This window comes from Ornithodoros turicata, chromosome 1 (genome assembly GCF_037126465.1).
Source record: "Ornithodoros turicata isolate Travis chromosome 1, ASM3712646v1, whole genome shotgun sequence".
In the NCBI taxonomy this organism is placed as follows: Eukaryota; Metazoa; Arthropoda; class Arachnida; order Ixodida; family Argasidae; genus Ornithodoros; species Ornithodoros turicata.
The window spans coordinates 206,856,782-206,863,038 of NC_088201.1; the positions used below are offsets into that span (position 1 = coordinate 206,856,782).

At 44.0% G+C, this 6,257-nt stretch overlaps 1 non-coding gene across 1 annotated transcript; it reads right to left on the reverse strand.

Moving 5' to 3' along the window:
• Window positions 1–3,423: 3,423 nt before the first annotated feature.
• Trnat-ggu (transfer RNA threonine (anticodon GGU)) lies at window positions 3,424–3,496 on the reverse strand. The gene has a single exon. It is a non-coding gene; the product is annotated as a tRNA-Thr (tRNA).
• Between the last annotated feature and the right edge of the window lie 2,761 nt (window positions 3,497–6,257).

Here is a 6,257-nt window from a genome sequence, read left to right on the forward strand (position 1 = left end):
CTCTGTACTCCTTTAAGATTAACGCGAGCTAGGTCAAGGCGATTCTATTCAGGTCGCAAAGTAAACAGACCTTCTCGAATATGCTTCTAAAATAGGTGTTGACGACATATAATTTGTTAATAGTCAAAAGCTACACTCTTAACTTGGTACCCTTTATTGTAACTTTTAGCAATGTGTAACCTTTATATAGACGTAGATTTTCAAATATCGTAGAGGTTACACGTTCCATACCTATATTTAGAGGTTAAACACGACTTGTAACATGACACTGGAGAGCAATAGAGGTTGCTTCAGTGTTCAACGGAAATCCAATCGTCGTAACTTATAAATGTACCCTTTATAGGAACGTTGTAACTTCTAAACGAATTCCGCGTTTTAAGTTCCTTCGTTTGCTTTTCTTGTTTCTTTGCAAGGTAACCTGTATAAAAGGTACTGCTCAAAAGTCACTGTGTTCTCGTTCAAGCCGCACATTCAATCATTCAGTACGAGAGTGTCCGATCAGTGTGCATTACGTTATTGTGTCTCTGCGTCTGTGCGAACTGCGGATCGTGTTCAGAATTGTGAAGAATGGACAAGGGTCAAGTGACGGAACTTTATCAGGGTATTTCTACGGTATGTTCACTACAAAATTTACGTGGTTAGGTTTTTGCTGGACAATCTAGGAACACTAATCACAGCACAGTCTGTCTCTCTAACACGGTTCAACACAATGTGTACGTGTGTGTCTTACGTCCGTTATTTGCTTAGTCCTTTGTCATCCTTGTGTTTTACTTCTTCGTGTGCTTCTGATAAACCATAGCCGCGTCGCTGATGTGTCATTCTGACATATCAGAAAGGAATAGAAATGTTTTCGGCGTACTCGAGAGGAAGTTGCAACAACGTGAGGACTGCAAAGAGTATACCTCCTTGAAACTGAATGTCGTTCACCACAGCTGAAGTGTTGGTATCGTGACGTCCTCGCGCTCTTGCCTCAGCTGTAGTTCCAGGTTTGCCAATTAAATAATACATATGCTCCAGTTGCAATTATTGCTTTCTTTCATTTGTTGTGCATGTGAATCTGTACATGTAGTGATCACTCACTTTTCGTCACTGGAAGCCCTTAGATGAATTACGTATATTATAGCTATATGTTTCGAATGACAGTATGCGTTCTGCACTGATGAGAGCTCATTTTGAGCACCATTTGTTCTGTAGCGTCTGTGAAGAGGCGAGCGTCTTAGAGACAGCCATGCCTGGCGAAACTGTAACTTTTATGTCGGTGTGGCGGTTATGAGACAGTAACCTCTATTTATAGGTGATCTGTGTAACGTTTATAGAGGGTATTGCCCATAGGTTACAAGGTAACTTCTGAAATAGAAGGTACCAGGTTTTGAGTGTACTCGGTGTCTGCTTTCAGAGCAACATCACCTGGGACGATCACGTCGAGCTCATCGAAAGTAAAATTACTAAATCTGTGGGAGTGCTCTGCGGACATCACTACATATTACGCACAAAAAAAAATAATAATATGAATGCTTTGTATCATTCTTACTTTAATTATTGCAGCTTAGTTTTGGGGAAACCGATATATAGTAAATTACACTCTCTGTTAAGGTTACGAAAAATAGTCTTAGGAGTTTAGCAAATTTGTAATTTCTAGACCCCGTAGACAGTCTCTTCGTCAAATTTAATATCATACCTCCTCCAAAGTTATATCGCTATCTGCTACTCACAATGCATAAGAACGCAGTGAAAAATCAGAAGGGCACTTTTATCAACTTATTAAAGCTTCAAGAAGTCCCCCCTCCATTGCTAACACACATCACAAAGATACCTGGAAAATTGAACCCTCAAGAACGAACTACAGAGACCCAGAGCTATCCTATAAAAGGCACATAATTTTAAATAAAATTCATACCGATGCAAAAACTTGAAACACAAAAATTTGTCAACGAAATTCGTTTCGATTATGTGTGTCTACGATGTAAACTACTCCTTTGTTTATGTTAGTCATTAGCGAAGATAAGATGAATTGGTTAAGTGTCATAATGAAGAGCACCTTGTGTGAGTTTTCCCTGTGTATTTTTCCTCGACAGTTGTCCCGGTGGGAACCGAGAGCCGTGCGCAGCTTCTTCCACTGGGCCTTCCACCACCCAAAGCATCCATTGCGAACAAGCTTACCAATATACTGTTATTGGAAAGGGAATATCCATTGCCCTGGTGCATCCGTCCGCCCCACTGCGACAAGAGGAACGAAATAATGAACTTTCACTGAAAATAGCAGAAGTCACGTTCACAATAATGTTAGAAAAATTGTCAGTTATAATCTACAGGGCAAAAGTAGGCGTGCTACAGTGAAACATTTGGTGCTATAACAAACAACTGGAAATTCCTCTGAGTCGCCCATGCCATGCAAGACTGCGTTGCTTATAAACGCGCACTATTCGAAATTTGAACGCAGGCGGCACATCCTGCTTATATTACTCTCGCAACGTCCAACTCCTCCTTCAAACATTTTGAAAACGTGACGGAAAGAGGATACGTTTTGTTACTGCTGCCTCGAGTTGGGAAGTACACAAATATAAGGGCGAGCACCTGAGCATCCCGAGTTAAGGCGAAACAGGAAAGCGTGATTGCTTTGCTTTCATAATGCGCGAGCACCGTTAGTGATTGCAGTTTCGATGTCTCATATCAGAATCAGTCATTGCGGTGACGACAGCTTAAGAAAACATGTTATGAAAACTGTTTTAGTTCGATGAAAGTCCGAATGTTACGAATGCCGCGCTGAAGAGGATCCCAGTTTCATTGCTGCTTCTATCTATCGTACTCCTCGTTCGATCTGTTATATTTTCTCCAAGAAATCCGGCCAAGTCGGCATTCTGAATTCGCATGGCATTTTATAAGATTACAAATGATGGTCTCAGAGGGGGATAACCCCCTCTGACCCTCCCACCTCCACCACCAAAGCCACAAATTTGTGTGTGGGTATCACACACAAATAATTGGTCCCGGGGGTAAGACGTGGAACCACATGCTGTAGCAACGCGTCTTATACCCTAGTTACACTAGCTTTCTCAACCGCAGTTGAGTCGACCACGGTTGAGTAGCGTCAACCGCAGTTGACCCAACCACGGTCGAAACCAGTTACACAGAGCGAATTCACCTCAGTCGAGGCTAGCGCCCCAAACGGACAAGATCAGAAGCTACGGAACAGTAAAAAAGTTTACGCTGAGCAAAAATCGAGTTAAGTCATGCATAGATGACTTAAACAACATGTAACGTTTATTTAAAACAGTTTAAGCACTATGCGAGCAGGCAGTTATGTATGACCTTATTTTTGACAACTTGTTGCAACTATGGCTTTCAGTTTTACCGGAATACGACCGAGCGTTAGCAACATTGTAATTCAATCTGTCTTGAAAGATGAAAGTCACTGAAAAGGTTAGCCAGCTGTAGGGATCGAACCCACATCTTCTGGATTACCGGTCCAGGGCTCTACCAACTGAGCTAAGCTAACACGCCTCTCCAGCGATTTTCGGGGTGCGTCATCTGAAGGGACGACAAACCAAACTGTCCCTTCTATGTTGTTCCAGACTCAGAACATCAGTTGCTCTCTTGTTCAACAGATGCCGCTTGCGTCGATTTCCGTCGTATGAATGTGTGTATGAGTGAGCAAGAAATGTAAGAGTGAAAGGAGGGTGTGTGAGAGTGTGTGGCTGGTTTGTCGTCCCTTCAGATGACGCACCCCGAAAGTCGCTGGAGAGGCGTGTTAGCTTAGCTCAATTGGTAGAGCCCTGGACCGGTAATCCAAAAGATGTGGGTTCGATCCCTACAGCTGGCTAACCTTTTCAGTGACTTTCATCTTTCATCGTTGATTTCTTAGGCAACTTGAGGCTTTGTTTGTATCTGTCCCTTCTATGTTGTTCCAGCCTCAGAACAACAGTTTATCTCTTGTTCAACAGGTGCCGCTTGCGTCGATTTCCGTCGTATGAATGTGTGTATGAGTGAGCAAGAAATGTAAGAGTGAAAGGAGTGATTGTGTGTGGCTGGTTTGTCGTCCCTTCAGATGACGCACCCCGAAAGTGGCTAGAGAGGCGTTTTAGCTTAGCTCAATTGGTAGAGCCCTGGACCGGTAATCCAGAAGATGTGGGTTCGATCCCTACAGCTGGCTAACCTTTTCAGTGACTTTCATCTTTCATCGTTGATTTCTTAGGCAACTTGAGGCTTTGTTTGTATCTGTCCCTTCTATGTTGTTCCAGCCTCAGAACAACAGTTTATCTCTTGTTCAACAGGTGCCGCTTGCGTCGATTTCCGTCGTATGAATGTGTGTATGAGTGAGCAAGAAATGTAAGAGTGAAAGGAGTGAGAGTGTGTGGCTGGTTTGTCGTCCCTTCAGATGACGCACCCCGAAAGTGGCTAGAGAGGCGTTTTAGCTTAGCTCAATTGGTAGAGCCCTGGACCGGTAATCCAGAAGATGTGGGTTCGATCCCTACAGCTGGCTAACCTTTTCAGTGACTTTCATCTTTCATCGTTGATTTCTTAGGCAACTTGAGGCTTTGTTTGTATCTGTCCCTTCTATGTTGTTCCAGCCTCAGAACAACAGTTTATCTCTTGTTCAACAGGTGCCGCTTGCGTCGATTTCCGTCGTATGAATGTGTGTATGAGTGAGCAAGAAATGTAAGAGTGAAAGGAGTGAGAGTGTGTGGCTGGTTTGTCGTCCCTTCAGATGACGCACCCCGAAAGTGGCTAGAGAGGCGTTTTAGCTTAGCTCAATTGGTAGAGCCCTGGACCGGTAATCCAGAAGATGTGGGTTCGATCCCTACAGCTGGCTAACCTTTTCAGTGACTTTCATCTTTCATCGTTGATTTCTTAGGCAACTTGAGGCTTTGTTTGTATCTGTCCCTTCTATGTTGTTCCAGCCTCAGAACAACAGTTTATCTCTTGTTCAACAGGTGCCGCTTGCGTCGATTTCCGTCGTATGAATGTGTGTATGAGTGAGCAAGAAATGTAAGAGTGAAAGGAGTGAGAGTGTGTGGCTGGTTTGTCGTCCCTTCAGATGACGCACCCCGAAAGTGGCTAGAGAGGCGTTTTAGCTTAGCTCAATTGGTAGAGCCCTGGACCGGTAATCCAGAAGATGTGGGTTCGATCCCTACAGCTGGCTAACCTTTTCAGTGACTTTCATCTTTCATCGTTGATTTCTTAGGCAACTTGAGGCTTTGTTTGCATCTGTCCCTTCTATGTTGTTCCAGCCTCAGAACAACAGTTTATCTCTTGTTCAACAGGTGCCGCTTGCGTCGATTTCCGTCGTATGAATGTGTGTATGAGTGAGCAAGAAATGTAAGAGTGAAAGGAGGGTGTGTGAGAGTGTGTGGCTGGTTTGTCGTCCCTTCAGATGACGCACCCCGAAAGTCGCTGGAGAGGCGTGTTAGCTTAGCTCAATTGGTAGAGCCCTGGACCGGTAATCCAAAAGATGTGGGTTCGATCCCTACAGCTGGCTAACCTTTTCAGTGACTTTCATCTTTCATCGTTGATTTCTTAGGCAACTTGAGGCTTTGTTTGTATCTGTCCCTTCTATGTTGTTCCAGCCTCAGAACAACAGTTTATCTCTTGTTCAACAGGTGCCGCTTGCGTCGATTTCCGTCGTATGAATGTGTGTATGAGTGAGCAAGAAATGTAAGAGTGAAAGGAGTGAGAGTGTGTGGCTGGTTTGTCGTCCCTTCAGATGACGCACCCCGAAAGTGGCTAGAGAGGCGTTTTAGCTTAGCTCAATTGGTAGAGCCCTGGACCGGTAATCCAGAAGATGTGGGTTCGATCCCTACAGCTGGCTAACCTTTTCAGTGACTTTCATCTTTCATCGTTGATTTCTTAGGCAACTTGAGGCTTTGTTTGTATCTGTCCCTTCTATGTTGTTCCAGCCTCAGAACAACAGTTTATCTCTTGTTCAACAGGTGCCGCTTGCGTCGATTTCCGTCGTATGAATGTGTGTATGAGTGAGCAAGAAATGTAAGAGTGAAAGGAGTGAGACTGTGTGGCTGGTTTGTCGTCCCTTCAGATGACGCACCCCGAAAGGGGCTAGAGAGGCGTTTTAGCTTAGCTCAATTGGTAGAGCCCTGGACCGGTAATCCAGAAGATGTGGGTTCGATCCCTACAGCTGGCTAACCTTTTCAGTGACTTTCATCTTTCATCGTTGATTTCTTAGGCAATTTGAGGCTTTGTTTGTATCTGTCCCTTCTATGTTGTTCCAGCGTCAGAACATCAGTTTATCTCTTGTTCAATCT